Below are 17306 nucleotides of genomic sequence, written 5' to 3' on the forward strand. Positions count from 1 at the left end.
TGGGTCTTAGATAAGTTTCCTCACTGGATTCTATGTGGCTTTATGCAGTTCTAAATTGGGTTTTTGTTTTCTTGACATATTCCCCATCTCATGTTATTGGTCTTCTTTGCAGGAAATAGAATGTTGCTCTAGGTTGTGATGGATCAACAGCTAAACCTTTAGTTCTGTCTCCCTTGCGCTAGGGTTTCACCAAGTTACATGCATTTTACTTTGTTGAATGGTTATTTTTCAATGATGGCTCAGGTAAGCTCACTAGCGACTGGGTTTTGTTGCACCTTTACAGCGGAACTAGACATGCTTTATTTATCATTGTCATCTTCTTACAGGTTGGTGGCTTCTTGGGATCTCCCGTTATTTTCCTTGGGGTTTGTCGCTTTCATCTCCTCTCCACTCGCTCTCAATTCATTGAGTATGTATAACGATTTGTTTCAGATTCCCGAAAATGTTGAGATATACTTTCAACTTGATTGAGCATTCTGGGTCACCGACCTGTGGCATTTTGGCTTCTATTGACCCTTGTTGGGCGTAGATTTATATAATTGTTTTGTTGCTTTATTTGTTTCTTATGTTAATGCTTTAAATAGCATGTAGTTTTAATCTAACACTAATTTGTTGATCGGTAACTAGGTTTATATGTATGTTTATTTGGAGGTTACCCTTGCCGAGTTGGCCATGTTCTCTGTTTTTAAGTTTGTCAAGAACAAAATGGTGAAATCCTACTCATGTACTATGGATTTAGCTTTTTAATCTTCCTTAAATGGTAGTGAGTTTTGTTAAGTTAAAATGTAGTTTCGTATGGTTACTTATTTTCTCCAAGGTTGACATGCTTTCATCAATTTTATATATGTACTTTCTTATGGAGAATAATGACAGGAAGATTTACATTTACATTCTCATTTTCAGGCATGTGTTATTCAATACATATCTCAAATTTCTTTTCTATTTGATTTTCCAGTTAAGTCTTGTGTATGATAGAGTTTCCTCCTTTCTGTTGCAGTGGTTTGGGGCTTAGAAATCACTTTTACCCTTTCTTTTAACTTTTCATATCATATTAGTATTAATCTCTCCTACTAGTTTACCTTGTATGCATAGTGGGTGCGCTAGGTTTCCCCTCTCCTTCATCCCCTTCTGGTCAATACTTCCTCATGGCCATTACAGCGTTAGCTTGCCCAGTTCTGGTTATTGAAATATACCACCCTAATCCGTTCTGGTTCCCCACAAGCATGGTTCCCTAATATTTGATGGGGATTCCTATGAGACTGGTTGTACATATCCACTATCTTTTATTACTATGTTTTTGAGTGATTATATTCTATCATTACAACATAGAAGCTTTTCATAACTGGTGTCGATACATGCATCCAAAATGGTTAACATGGTTTCCTATTTAGGCGTAACCTTGCATGCACTTAGAATCATTGCTACTTCCAAGAAGTCGATACGACCACTCCATAGTTCTTGTAGAATGATAATCTTGCTTACTCATTTGTTTGTATTGTTAATCTATGTTCTGTCTCACCTAGAAATAAATGATTTTTCATACTCAATCCTATGATTCACCATAGTGTTGGCTGAAATTTATTTATTAACAAGTTCGCGTATATATATATATATATTTGATTGCCCTTGTGACAATTGATTTTCTATTTGTTCATCGGATCCTTACAATTGTGCATGCATCCTACTTGTGCTGATTTGATAGGGGTTTTTTCTTGTTTAACCCATCCGTGCTACTATGGATATACTATATTTATTTCCATGCATTTATTCTAATTGTACTGCTCGGCGTGGTGTTATTTATTTGATTTATCAATGCTACTAGGCACGCTCACTCTGTTGCATCGTAACAAAGTCTTCTTATTTTTTAAAAAGAAACATAAAGTATGAGATAATCGTCAGCTACATGCTTGCAACAAACTACTTAATATTACATGCATCAATTTTTTTTCAATTCTTTTGACTACTTTCCCTCCTGCAATAGTATGCTAGAATCGCTACATATGCTATACATGTTGTAAAGAATTTATAACTCAGTGAGATACATCACATTTTCTTAATTTATAATAACAATCATCTAATAAAAGCAACATATTTACTTCACCCAAACTTCAGTACTATTCCTTAACACAGTTGTTAATACAAGTTACGCACTTAAGGATGAGAACATAATTGAATTTACACTTATTCTAATCTATACCATAATTCCATTATACTTCATTAATATAAAACCATCGAATTTCTTAATAGGGTTCAAAATTTCTGGCCAGTACTCTTAGACAGGGAAAAAAATTGTTGATTGCACTAGATCTCCCAGCCTTGAATCACCTCTGATTCCCCCCATGATATGATAACTTTCCAGGCCTCAGTAACCACTACTAAGCCTTGATAATGTTTATTTAACATAATCGTGTTCACAAATTTTTCCTTGGCAACGTTGTGCCTTCAGGGGTTCTATTTCCCCTTAGCCTAGGTTTTTTCATTGTTTTTCCTAAGAGAAAAAGCTTGCCTTTCTCCTTGCAATGCTTTTATTCCCGGTCTTTATCTCCCACAAAGATATCATATATATCCATCTATATATTTTATTTTATTTTAGGTTAGGAAAAATCAAGATGAATCTGATTCCTCTCAGATTTTGGCAAGTTTCATCCTCTACTCTAGTGTCAGCTAATGTAATTCCCAAAATAAAATCAACAACCTTATTAATAAAAATTAAACATCCAACTATAATAACTTTGTTTCATCCTAGTATAGTCACAAGAATGGTAACCATTACACGACTATACAATGCGGGTGTTACATATAATATCAATCCCTTGGGTTTATCGATGTAAGCATTCATATTCTAGGGTTTAATATTATTCAACAATGGTGAACCATGGTCAACCATGGTCCAATTTCGCATTGTGACAAGGATTGTATCAATATGAAAACAAACCATGCTCAACCATGTTTATTTTAATATTTTTAATATTTATCTTAGGGTTTTTATACCTTGGGTTTATAATATTACTCCCTTGGGTTTAATATTATTCCTTAGGTTCATAATCCCTTGGGTTTCTTGTTCGTTTGGGTTTATAATATCAATCACTCAGGCTTACTATTACCCGGTCAACCATGGTTTATTATGATGTTAAACATGGTCAACCGTGGTCCAACATAGAATTGTGATAAGGATTGTCTCAATATGAAAATCAACGATGGTCAATCATTTTTATTTTAGTGTTTATAATATTTATCTTATGGTTTATATGCGTTGGGTTTATAATATTAGTTCCTTGCATTTAATATTATTCCCTTGCGTTCATAATCCCTTGGGGTTTTAGTATTAATCCCTTGGGTTTATAATATCAATCCATTGGGTATATAATATTAATCATTGTTAACCATGGGCAATCATAACCAACCATGGCCAAACAAGGTTGGATATGGAAATCATGCATGGTCAACCATGGCGTAACATTGCGTCCAACAAAGATTGTCGCAATATGAAAAAAACCATGGTCAACCATGGTTGACCATGGTCCAATGTTGCATTGTGACAAGGATTGTCTCTATATGGAAATCAACCATAGTCAACCATGGTTAACCATGTTTATTTTAGGGTTTATAATATTGATGTTAGGGATTATATACCTTGGGTTTATAATTGTTATCCCTTAGGTTTATTATTCCCTTGGGTTTATAATATAAATCCCTTGGGTTTATTGATCTAAGGGTTCAATTCATCGGGTTTAATATTATTCAACAATGGTTAACCATAATTAGTCATGGTCAACCATGGTCCAATGTCGCATTGTGACAAGGATTGTCCCAATATGAAAATCAACCATGCTCAACCATGTTTATTTTAGTATTTTTAATATTTATGTTAGGGTTTTTATACCTTGGATTTATAATATTAGTCCCTTGGGTTTAATATTATTCCCCCGGGTTCATAATCCCTTGGGGTTTCAGTATTAATCCCTTGGTTTTATTATTTCTTTCGGTTTATAATATCAATCTATTGGGTTTATTATTTCCTTAGGTTTATAATACCAATCATGGTTAACCATTGTCAACTATGGCCAATCATGGGGTTTTAGTATTAATTCCTTGGGTTTTTTTTTCCTTCAGTTCATAATATCAATCCCTTGGGTTTTTTTTTTCCTTCAGTTCATAATATCAATCCCTTGGGTTTATTTTAACTTGGGTTTATAATATCAATCATGGTCAGCCATGGACGACCATAACCAACCATGGTCAAGCATGGTGGGATGTCACATTGTGACAAAAAATGTCTCGATATAAAAATCATGGACAATCATTGTCAACTATGGTCAATCATGGTTGATCATTGCTAACCATGTTTTATAGAATGAAACATGGTCAATCTTTGTCAACCATGGTCAATGTTAGGTTTTTAGTATAAATCCCAATGGTTTGTTATTCCTTTGGGTCAAACATGGTGAATCATAGTCAACCATGCTCAACCATGCTCAAATGTCACTTCGTGAAAAAAGATTGTCTCAATATGAAAGTCAACCATGGCCAACCAAAGTCAACCATGGTCCAACATCACATTGTGACAAAGAATTAATTACTATTATTAATTATTGTTATGTAAAGATGAATTATTGTTATTATGATAACTATTATATTATTATAATAATAATATAATAATAATTATATTATTATACTATTATAATAATATAATATTCTTGTTATAATATTATTATCATTTATTATTATTATTAATTAATATTACTAATATTATTATCATTTAATATTATTATTATTATATTAATAATTTAATCATAAATATATAAATATATAAGAATATGGTTGTTATTATTTATATAGTTATTAATAATCATAAATTGTTGGTGTTTAAAAAAATACACATAAGAATTATTAATGTGGTTGATACAGTGCTATTGTATATCAACCACATTGGAAGATGTGGTTGTATATATGCCTCATATACCCCTATGGGCGTATATCAACCACATCCATAAATGTGGTTGTGCTAGTTGTAAACACTCATATCAAAATTTGAACACAAAATGTGGTTCCCCCACCATATCATTGTCCTATTTAAGGGAATATAGAAAATTTTCTCCCTCTCATGAGATTTTTGCTTGATATGGGGGCGTTTATTAAAATTTGAGATTTTTGCTTGATATGGGGGCATTTACTAAAATTTGAATGTAGTGTAAGCTACAAAGACTAAGTGGAGGTCTATAGGGGAATGAAGTAGATTTTTAATGTAGTACAAGCTACAAAGACTGAACTGAGACCTATAAATATAATATCTCCATTCACAGGCATTACTGCAAAGAACCCATCTGGCTTAAGAAAAATCACTTGCTTAGAGATGGACCTCAAGAGAAACCATGTATCTTTCTCATTGATATTTTTCACAACAATTTTCTCCTTTTTGCAAATATGAATGGTCGTGATATCGAAACCTTCTGAGTATTCCCCTTAAATAATTAGATCTTCATAAAAAGGGATTTAAACAATAGCACTAAAACAAAGTTAGTATTTTCATTCTTTTTTTTTCCTTAACAAATGCCTCACTTGATGAGGATGAATATGAAGTAGCAAACAAAGACTTTCAATCATGACTGTGGCAATAATGACCATTCGACTACACCGCAATCCATGTGCAATGAAATGATATACAGGCGTGTAAGATAAACAACACACGTAGTAACTACAAGATGACTATTAATATACATACAAAGCATCTTGAGCACTGTCAATAGATTATTTTACGATTCGAATATTCAACAGTATACACAAATTGTTGAAAAACACATTATATATTCTATTATAACATGATTTGAACAAACAATTAAGATACACCTATTGACTTATTAACAACAAAATGAAATTATATCAAGAATACCATTTTGAACAAACAATTAAGATACACCTATTGACTTATTAACAACAAAACGAAATTATATCAAGAATACCATTTTAAGATTGAGAAGGTACACATAAAAGGTGTCATCTCCCCAAGTCACGACCTCGTTTTTATTGGAAGAAAAGTATGAATATCCCATAGTAGTGTCGGATTTGATCCCAGTTCTTTAGTTTTAGGTTTCCCCACTACAATCAATCATATATGTAGTTCATCTAAATTTCCACAAAATTAACAACCTTCACAACTTAAAGACATTCCGTCACATAAAAACCTAAATTTTGTAAAGGGAAAAGAATGACTACCTGATATCTTAGTCAACTTAGGATATCTGGAATAGATGGCTAAGGTAGAACTACCTAAACAATTTTTTATCCCCTCATTCAAGCAAACACTTAATCTCCCTCCCTCCCTCAAAACTTGAAAATTAAAAGCTACCCATTGAATCTAATTCCATAAGCACGGTCCAATTTTCCTAAATCTAAATCATCTATACAAAAAAATTATACACACCAAAAACTAGTTGTTAAATCCACTGAATAACCCTAGATTTTGAATTCCCCATCCAAAAAAGAAGATTGACAAATCTAGGAAGAAAAATGTGCTTTAAAAATCTACAACTTTTACGACACTTTCTATCCCATTGGCTTGACATGAAATGCATGACTTGAGCAGTAAGTGAAGTATAGTTTTGAAAAACATATTTAAAAATTCCACAGGCAAGATAAGAAAAGAAAAACAACAGGGAGCTAGCATTCATACCACAGATGTTAATGCCCCCAAATTGAAATTTTTAACATGATCCACATTACATAACGTGGAAAAGTATAATGGGATGCCACAAATCTTGAATTTTTATAAAATTCCAGCTTTTGAGGAGAATAATATCATGAAACTACAGTGAGGCCCAACTACATCCCATTCTGTCAACAATTTAGAGGCCCTTTCGACTCCAAAGTACCCTAGCCAATCTGTCAACAATTTAGAGGCCCTTTCGACTCCAAATTACCCTAGCCAGGTTCAATGCCTACCCTTCTCTATCCCCAGCCAAAGAAAATGGTGGCTTGTATTCTCCACTAAGGATTTCTAGATGTACGAGCAGTCCATGCATTGTCAGCCCAAACTTGACCATAGATTTCTCATACACATTGCTTAAGACTTTAGGTTCAACATGCATAAAAAGGTGCAGAAGGTACAAGTTTGTAAAATGAAGGTCGAAAACTATTCGACATTCCTAAATCTTCTCAGCGATTCGTTCAACTCTAAAGTAATAGGCGATTACTTCAGGCCTCAAGTTCGAAAGTCCTAGCGTGATGGCGCTGTAGATGCCATTCCAAAGAAAACTCAAAATTCCAAATTAGACTAAGAAAATAGCCAAAACGAATTTCAAATTATTGTGTATGATTAAAACTAATACCGTAACGCTAATCATATGTGTGCGTGCAGAGCAGTGACATAATAATCACATAGTAAAATATAACTAGGTCTTTTATTAAGGTCATCCATTCAAATTATTATAGTGTAATTTTAATTTTATTAATAAAATTATTAATTTCTTTCCAAAAAATCATAATATATAAGAGATATAATCAAATTTAAATAAGGAGGATTAATATAATATGATGTTTCTAAATTTTATGTTTAAATTTAGTTAATAAATTTTTAATTAAAAATAGCAATTTTCTCATATACAAAGATGTAAAATATATAAAATATAAGTAGTGACTATAAATTTAACTATATATATTAAAATAATGATGACTTATAATTGTAGCCATAATTTTGAGAGCTTTATATATAAATTGAATAAGTAAACATATTAAAACGAAATACTTATGGTAAAATTTATATATAGAGAGAGAGACACACACACGCTCATAATACTCATGGTAAATTTTATATAGAGAGAGAGAGAGTCTAATTAATAAATGAAATGCCTCAAATTAATGTTGTTTAATATAGAATTTCTAGTGTCTCGAGGGATTTGTAGGGTTTTTGTTAATTTTAGTTAACAATGGTATGTTATATGCTTAACACAATTACTTCAATGTCCTTTAGCAACCCAATGACCATTTCCAATTTAGTTTCCCAATACCAATCACATTAACCATAAATCACATTGACACTAAGTGTAGATAGAACATGAATAATAAGATGCAAAAGACAAGTCAAGACAAGAGGACACCACATTTAGAGGATTCCATGGAAAAGCCCCAATATGGGCAAAACCCTTTGATAAATTCTTGTTATTATTATATTAAATGTTCAACACAGAGAGAGAGTACAAAAAGTCAAAATTGACTTTTCAAATCAAAGTCAAAACAACCATGTCAAATCTACTGTCAAGTGCAGTCAAATTCAGCCCTAACCAGAAAATCAAAGATGGCTAATGCTACAACAAAACATCCCTTTTGAATCTATGTCAAAGGATTCAAACTCAGTGTGAACAAGTGGTTAAAGTCAACCCAAAATAGTCCCAAAGATAGAGGTCAAACTTGGTCAAATTTTTCCCTCGAAATCCGCAATCAAGTTGCAATTTATCTCTACAGTCAAAATGCTCACATCACCTCTATTTCTATGCAAAATGGTACATCCTTCCCAAACATAAAAAAGCCCAAAATATCGAACTAAAATTATGCCTGGAAATTCAACATCAATGTAAGTCATTGTTAGCCAAACTGCAGGAAAATTCTGAAATTGTTTTCCCTGTAATTCTGCCCTAAAATTCGTCCTCCTTGCCACACATGTGAGAGAAAAGATTTGCCAATTGTTGTACAAACCAATGAGAGAAGGATGGAGAAGAATGTGTAAGTTAGTGAGGTGCCAAATGAAGTTGGAGGTCACTTATATTTATACAAGCCATTGAGGGTAAAGTGACATGTCCATTGGGCTTCATGAGCCTACATGATGATGTGGTCGACCTTGACAATTTGCAGATGTGTGGGCTTGACCTCAAAAACATATTTGGCCTTGTCCAAATTTGATGATCTTTAGGTCAATTTTGGTACTCTCAAAAAGAAGAATTTAATGCAATCATCATCTCCATCAAAAGAGTTATCCAAAGTGGAATTTGGCCCTAGTTTCCAATTTTAACACTCCCTCTCAACTAGGGAGAATTCCACCTGCCAATCATTCCATCATTATCAATCATATTGTCATACTATCATCATATACCATATATATATATATATATATATATATATATATATATATATACATTCTCAACTCTACTGAAAATTGATATAGATGATGAAGAAGAATCGACTAAGACTCAGTCACAAGACCTTACTACAATCCACTTACAAAAGTCAGTCCAGGGGTAGAACCCCAATCAGACGTGATCCCAAATCCAGTTTTGGAACACCATGCATCCTAGACATAGGGAGTACGACAGTATATTATGTGTCCATATGTAGTTATATTATCCCTATCCTCTTTTCCTAACTCATTATCCAAATGAGAGGTACTTCCCATGAGTCTGAGACTACATTGGTAGGATGTATGCTTGGGAATCCATAGGATAAGGTGAACCACTCACCCTACACACGTGTCATCAATCATAGGGGAAGGTGAACCACTCACCCTACACACATGTCAAAAATCATTGGTTATCATAGGGAAATGTGAACCACTAACCTTATACACAATGCACCTATAGAGGAAGTTGAACCACTCACCCTATGGTCGCTCACAACTCCAAGAATTACCCCAAAACCATAGGAGCTCCTAAAGCTGAATGTCCAATTCACGCAGGACCTTCATGGGAGGGTCCTTCCACGACCCCAAGTATCTCTTGGAAGGCTAAGAATTTGACCTTCTCCAAGGGTTTATTGAGGATTTCAGCGACCTATTCATCGGTCCTGATATTCTGGAGCCTTATTTCTCCCTTTTGTAGCATATCTTAGATAAACTGGTACCTGATATCAATGTGATTAGAGCCGTAGTGGAACATGGGATTCTATGAAAGGTGAATCCCACTTTGGTTGTTGAAATAGATCACGGTGTTATACATCACATGGTAAAATAGCTCACTAAGGAGATTCCTCAACCAAATAGCTTCATAATAGGCCATACTAGATGCAATGTATTCAGCCTCAGCGGTACTTAAAGGAACATATTTCTGCTTTTTACTCATCAACGGAATCAAAGCACACCCGAATGAGAAGGAACATCCTAAAATGCACTTTCGATCCATCACACTTCCATCCCATTCAACATCAGTATATCCATGAAGCCTCGAATTCCTCACAGTCTATCTCAGATCATAGTTGATTGCGCCACAAAGATATATTAAGATATTCTTAGTAGCAATCCAATGTATGTTATGAGGCTCAACCACAAATTGAGTTAACGTATTCACAACAAAGCATATGTATGGATAGGAGTTTACCAAGAACATGAGGGCCCCCACAAGTTGTAGATACTTGGAGGGGTTTATCAATTCTGGCCCAACAACACTTCCACATAGCTTCTTGAAGTTGAGCTCCATCAGAGTATAAATAGACTTGCAATCTACCATCCCACATCTCTTTAGCAGCTTCATAATGTTTTTTCCTTGAGAAAGGAAAATACCACCTTGATTTTTCAATACCTCTAGGCATAGGAAATAGTGCATTGGTCCTAGATCATTTATCTCGAGCTCGACAGTCAACTCCCTCTTCCATTGATATATGAGAGGGTCTACACTAGTCAGAAAGAGGTCATCAACATAAAGGACCAAAATGAGAAGCATGACATTTTCAACCTTGAAGTATAGGTTGGGATTAACATAGCTCCTCGTGAATCTAAACTTCATAAGATAGTTATCAATCTTCTCATACCAAGCCCTGGGGGCTTTCTTCAAGCCACAGAGGGCTTTCTTCAACGTGCATATATTTGTCCTTCGATCTTGTACTTCGAACCCATAAGGTTGTTCCAAGTAGACTTCCTCGTTAAGCGAGCTATGCAAGAAAGTATTCTTAATGTCAAATTGATGTAAGCTCCATCCTTTAGTGGCATCTATAGAAATAATAGATCAGATAGTGCTATATCAGGAAACTGGTGAAAATATCTCGTCATAGTCCACTCCTTCCTTTTGAGAGAAGCCTTGAGAAAAACATATGGCCTTATATTTTTTAGCACTCCCATGAGCTCTATGTTTAATTTTGTAAATCCATTTTGAAGTGACCACAAACTTTTCCTTGGGTCTACACACCACATCCCTCACATCATTCTTCATAATCAATTCGCATTCGTCATTCATCTCATACTTTCATACTTGGTTCTTTATGAATTCTTTGAACGTGCATGGTTCAGCTTGAACAATAGTACTCATAGTAGCCAAATATTCTTGGTAAATATTTGACTTCTTACTTTCACGAAATGTACCTCTTAGAGAAGGCATTTTTTTCAACATCTTCGAGAGCATGTTTGAGCCATAGGGATAACTTCCTTGAGGTATAGGTATCACTAAGAGGTGGATAAATAGGATCAATCAAACCATCAATATTGAGCATAGGCTCATCCCTCGAAGGTTCATCTTTCTTTTCCACAGCATCATCATTTTCCTTCCTTGGAATGGGGAGATTTCTGGCTTTCCGAATGGAAAAATATTCATCAAAGGTGACATCATGACATACTTTCACATCTCTTTGCCCAGGTACAGAGATTCTATATGATTCCAAATTTTCACTATTGCCGACGAATACACCCTTCCTCCCAAAAGCTTCCAACTTTTTCCTTTTCTCCTTAGGCACATGAAAATACATGGGACAACCAAATATTATAAAATGAAAAATATCAAGTTTCTTACGAGTGAGAAACTCCTCGGGTGTCTTGAAATCCAATCCTTGATATTAGCTCCTATTTTGAACATATACAGTAGTGTTGGAAACTTGTCTCCGTAAGAACTTTAGTAGGCCTTGATCATGGAGCATGGCATGGGTGGCTTCCATGATTGTTCGATTCTTCCTTTCAGCAACAAAATTTTTCTCGGGAGTGTACGAGACAATTCTCTGACTCTTAATTATAGCCTCTCTACAAAACTCATTGAATTCATTTTATTCATATTCAATTCCATTGTCAATGTTCAATATCTTGATCTTCTTCCCTCTTTGATTTTTAGTCAATTCTTTGAAAGAACGAAACCATTTGAAAACTTCATCCTTCTTCTTTAAGAAATAGATCCATGTATTGTGTGAGAATTCATCCACAAATATTTTATAATATAGGTATCTTCCCAACAATGTTACGGGAAACATACAAGATAGATCAGAATGGAGCAATCGAAAAATATTGAGAGTCTTTATTTCACTAGAAAGGAATGGTTCCTTTGTAATTTTCCCAATTGCACAACCCTTACAAACACCTTCATGGCTCATATTGAATTTGGGCATACATGTGACCATCTTCCTTACCCCATGTAAGGATTTGTATTGTAAGTGGGCAAGCCTCTAGTGCCATAGCTCAGATTGAAGAGAAGTATCACTTGCCAAAGCTCCCAATGGACTTCTTTCAACTTGATAGAGACGATCAACCCTAAATCCAAGAATAAATGCATCTATAGTGTTTCTTTTCCAAATACGTACCTTTCCATCAACGAACACTACTTCAAAGCCTTTATCTTCCATTACAGAAATAGACACTACATTCTTCTTGAAATCAGGCACATAACACACTTCTTGTATATAAATGGTTTGACTTGATTAAAGTGAAGAGTAACAATAGATATCTCTTTCAAGGGGTAGGCTGCATTATCCCTAATTATGATCTCCAAATTAGTATTATTTTCAACCAAATTTCAGAGGGCCTCCTTGTACCTAGTGAATTTCCTTGAGGATCCACTATCAACTAACCAATGATCCAAATTATCTAGAGGATAGGAAGTATATAGAGCAGAAATAAGATAAATCACATTTTGTTTTTTATACAATATTACTTTCATCATACCTAGTATTTATGGTCCTTTTGGGAGGTCAACCATTTCCATTTCGAGCAGCGGGAGGATTCCTCTTTCATATTTTGTTGAACTTGTTGTTCCTTTGATCATCATTTCCTTTGAAATTGTTGTTGTTGTTTTCATCATCCCTTTGAGTATTCTTCTTGTCAGGACACTCTCTAGCATAGTGGTTGAACCTGTTGCAATTGTAACAGATTCCTTTTATTACTTCCTTGAATCCTTGACCCTATCTCCTTGTACCAACCTTATTTTTACTCTTTGCATGATCAGAGAAAGAAGTATGTTCATTTCCATTTTATGGTTTGTCTCTCTCCATCATCCTCATCTCCTATTGAGTGCATCGAGCTAATAATTCATAAAAACTAGGTATCGTATCATTGTTGAGAATGGTCGTGTTAAACACATCCCATAATCTTGGAAGACCTGCCAATGCAATGAGAGGGAGCTCCCTGTTAGCAACAACCTTCTCCAATAGATAGTAGGTCATTATTGATTTGTGTTATTCTCATGAAGTAGGATTGGATAGACTCCCATTTATCCATTTTGATGTCGTTCAATTTGTTCTAGAGAAAGAAGATTTGATTTGAATTTTCTACTTTGAACATGCCAACCAACTTATCATACATATCCTTAGATGTTCCCGAATCATAAATATAGGAAACTAAATTCTTTTGGATGGAGTCTATGATAATTTTCTTAGCTTTGACCTCACCTTTTCTATACTTCGTCTTCGTAGTAGCAGGTGCATTTGAAGGAGGCTCCACCACTTTTCCCTGCACATATTCCATTGCATCATGCTATTCCAAATTCAAGTCCAAAGTCATCTTCCATACATCATAGTCATATTTTTCTTTAAGCTTATCCTCAATTTTGAAGTAATATGTAGAAGCCATTGAGGCTTGTCCAATAGTTTGTCCAACATTTCTCTCTTAGTCATTGAGTTTCTCTTTCTTTCTTTGGCTTCGTCTTCAACTAGGCTTTGATAACATCTTAATTTTAGTTAAAAATGGTATGTTATATGCTTAACATAATTACTTCAATGTCCTTCAATAGCCCAATGACAATTTCAAAATTAGTTTTCCAATATCAATCAAATTAAATCACATTGACAATAATTGTAGATAGAACATGAATAATAAGACGCTGAAGACGAGACAAGACAAGAGGACACTAGATTTGGCACATGCTAGCGAAAAACCCAAATATTGGGAAAACCTTTTGATCAATTATTCTTATTATTAAATCAAATGTTCATTAGATAGAGAGAGAGTACAAAAAGTCAAAATTGACTTGCCAAATAAAAGTCAAAACAACTCTGTCACATCTATAGTCAACTATGGTTGAATTCATCCCTAACGAGAGAGCTAAAGATGGTTAATGCAATAGAAAAACATCCTGTTTGAAGCTTGGTCAAAGGTAGTAAAAATAAATCTGAACAATTGGTCAAAGTCAGCCCAAAACAGTCACAAAATAAGAGGTCAAACATAGCCAAATTCTACCCTAGAAATCTGTGGTCAACCTGCAATTTGTCTCTACAGTCAAAGTGCTCAAATAACTTCACTTTCTGTGTCGAATGGTGTGTTCCACCCAAACAGAAGATCGAACTCAAATTATGCTTGGAAAGTCAAAGTGAACTCTAGTCAAACTACAAGAAAATTTTGAAATTTTCAGCCTTGTAATTTTATCCTGAAATTCGTCCTCCTTGATACATGTTTAAGAGAAAAGATCTGCCCAATAGATATATGAACGAATGAGAGAAGGAGGGAGAAGAAAGTGTGAGTGAGTGAGGTGCCAAATGAGGTTGGAGGTCACTTATATTTATACAAGTCATTGAGGGTAAAGTGACATGTCCATTGGGCTTTATGAGCCTACATGATGATGAGATCGTCCTTGACAATTTGTACATGGGCTAACTTGACCTCTTAAAAATATTTTCCCTTGTCCGAATTTGATGATCTTTAGGTCGATTTTAGTCCTTTCAAAAACAAAAATTCAATGAAATGATCATCTCCACAAAATTATCTTTCCAAAGTGGAACTCTCTCTCTCCCCCTTATATATATATATTATATATAATTTAATATATATATATATATATATATATATAATTGATGTTAGTATAAATAATTTTATTGAGAATTAGCATAGATCCAACTTAACTCTAAATCTACTAAACATAAAGAAAAATAAAATGCATTGAGGTGAAAATCTTTCTTTAAATTTTGTGCTCAATAAGAGGTTTGCATATTTAGAGATTTGATTCCTTTTGACACATGATAAGTCTAAAATTAAGATGGTTTTATGCTGGTTAATATATCATTACTAAAAAAATAAAAAGTAAAGATCTCTATTATATTAGTATTTTTTTGAAGATATAAAATAAGAGTTGTGTAGTTTAAATATTTATCATTTAATTAGTTGAGATATATGTTTATATATTTAATGGTGATGATGTATTTGAAGTTCCGAAAATTATTATGTTTCTTGACATGTTGTTTCCTCTTTCTTAACTTATTTATAATTGGCATTTTATAAATTAATTTTAAATGAAAGGCCAATTTTCGCTTTCTATTTTTAAAATAATTATTTTAAACTATGTACTGTGGAGTGTATATTCCATGGGTGAGATATCATCTAGGAGCCATGTGGTGGGGCTCATGACCACTATCCCACCAATCCTAGTGGAGGAGGATATGGTGATTCACACCTTAGAGACATTATATCACCATCATTTCATGAACTTGAGCCTAATGCTTGCACATAACAATACATTACAAGTGGGATTTCTTGGAAGATATGGTTTACTGTAACACGTTTTTGGAATAAGTGCTATAGTTATTATGGTACAAGTCTCAATCATGGCCCTCATCTCTCACAATCCATATATATTACAAATAATAGAAACACAAGGTTAAATTTTAGTTATTTCCTTGTTTGTTAGTTTTACCAAACAATTTGTTTTTGGGGAGAAATTTTCCCTCTAACCTTGAATTAAAAATTCATGTGGTAGAATACCTCATTTCCTGGCTCTGTATCTTATCATCCTTCCATTCCCAATTTTTTGTTGTTGGTCACTCCCTTTTGCTTGATCTTTCTAGTCCTCTTCCTTTTCTCTATGCTATGGGTCTTCTTTGGCCACAACTCTCATGACCCTACATCACTCTTCAAACATCCCCATATTTGTAAATCTAGCCTTTCCTTCCACTTACACTCCACATATGAACCCATTTCTTCTTACCTTTTCCAACTTTGATTTTGATTGTTGTAGTGCCAAGGAAATAGGCCATCAAGGAATGTGACATTGTCTCCTATTACAAGGATCATGGCCGCTGAAGCGCTGAATAGAGTGGGATCATACGTGAGGCTCTTCTATTCTCATATTCACCAAACTATCAAAGATTAAATTACAAAATTTGAAAGAGAAATTGCAAGTGAAGGAGGATACCCAACAAATATAAAGGTTGCAGTGGAATTGCTAATTGAATTCCTGATGATAGCCACATCCATAATTTATTCATTAAATATATATACATGGTTGATATCTAATGGAACTTACAAATGTTCTTGGGAGAGTCCTATTGGGCTATAATCACACTTTTTAGGTAAAATTGAGTCTGTAAAACAATCAATTTTGCTTGGCTACTATTGGGGGTTTTGGGAAAATGGCTTTGGTTTTGGGAAAATGGGTTTGGAAAAGACTCCATTGTAAGGGTGCAAGGATGTGAGAAATGGATGATCACTTAGTTGACTTGGCCGAGTTTTGAAAAAAGACATTAATATAATATTTTATTATCTAGTTTTTCATGAGATTGTATTTTCCCTAAATAAATATTGTGTGTTTATGACTTACATTTTGTTGTGGGTAAATTGATATTTTTCTTAAGTAAAAGTTATTAACAACCAGTATCAGAGCTGGCACATGATTTGAAGGAACTAGAGTGTGAGAGAGGCATACATGTGTGGGACCTTGAATGAAAGTAGTGGAAACTCAAGGAATACAGGTTAATGAGATAAACAAAACTTCATATTACAATCTATGGAATGTGCACAATAGGGAGAGTACTAGTTGCATTGAATACAACAAAAGGAATCATAGATATATGTAAGGAGGAATACAACAAATCCTATCGAAGATCACCTGATGAGGCTATATTTATGTATAATATGCACATAATGTGTTTGATGGAATATCTCAATGAGATGATTTATCATGGTTTGACTACTTATGATTGTAGAATTTCAAAGGTGAAATAATTGTTGTGGAAGAAAGATATGTTGGTTATGTATTATAAACAATAATAAATTATTATAATGGACTTGAAATTTTTTGACACATAAATGGGAATATGGTTGTAAGATTTGGTAACACATACACACCCCTAGGAAATAACAAGTAAATTCTAAAGTTAGACCTAGGTGACAAGGGGCATGTTGAATTATCAAACACCATAGATATAAAATT

The sequence above is a fragment of the Pinus tabuliformis genome, chromosome 5_2 (genome assembly GCF_031772625.1).
Source record: "Pinus tabuliformis cultivar Carrire ecotype Pingquan chromosome 5_2, CPIR1, whole genome shotgun sequence".
Classification (NCBI taxonomy): Eukaryota; Viridiplantae; Streptophyta; class Pinopsida; order Pinales; family Pinaceae; genus Pinus; species Pinus tabuliformis.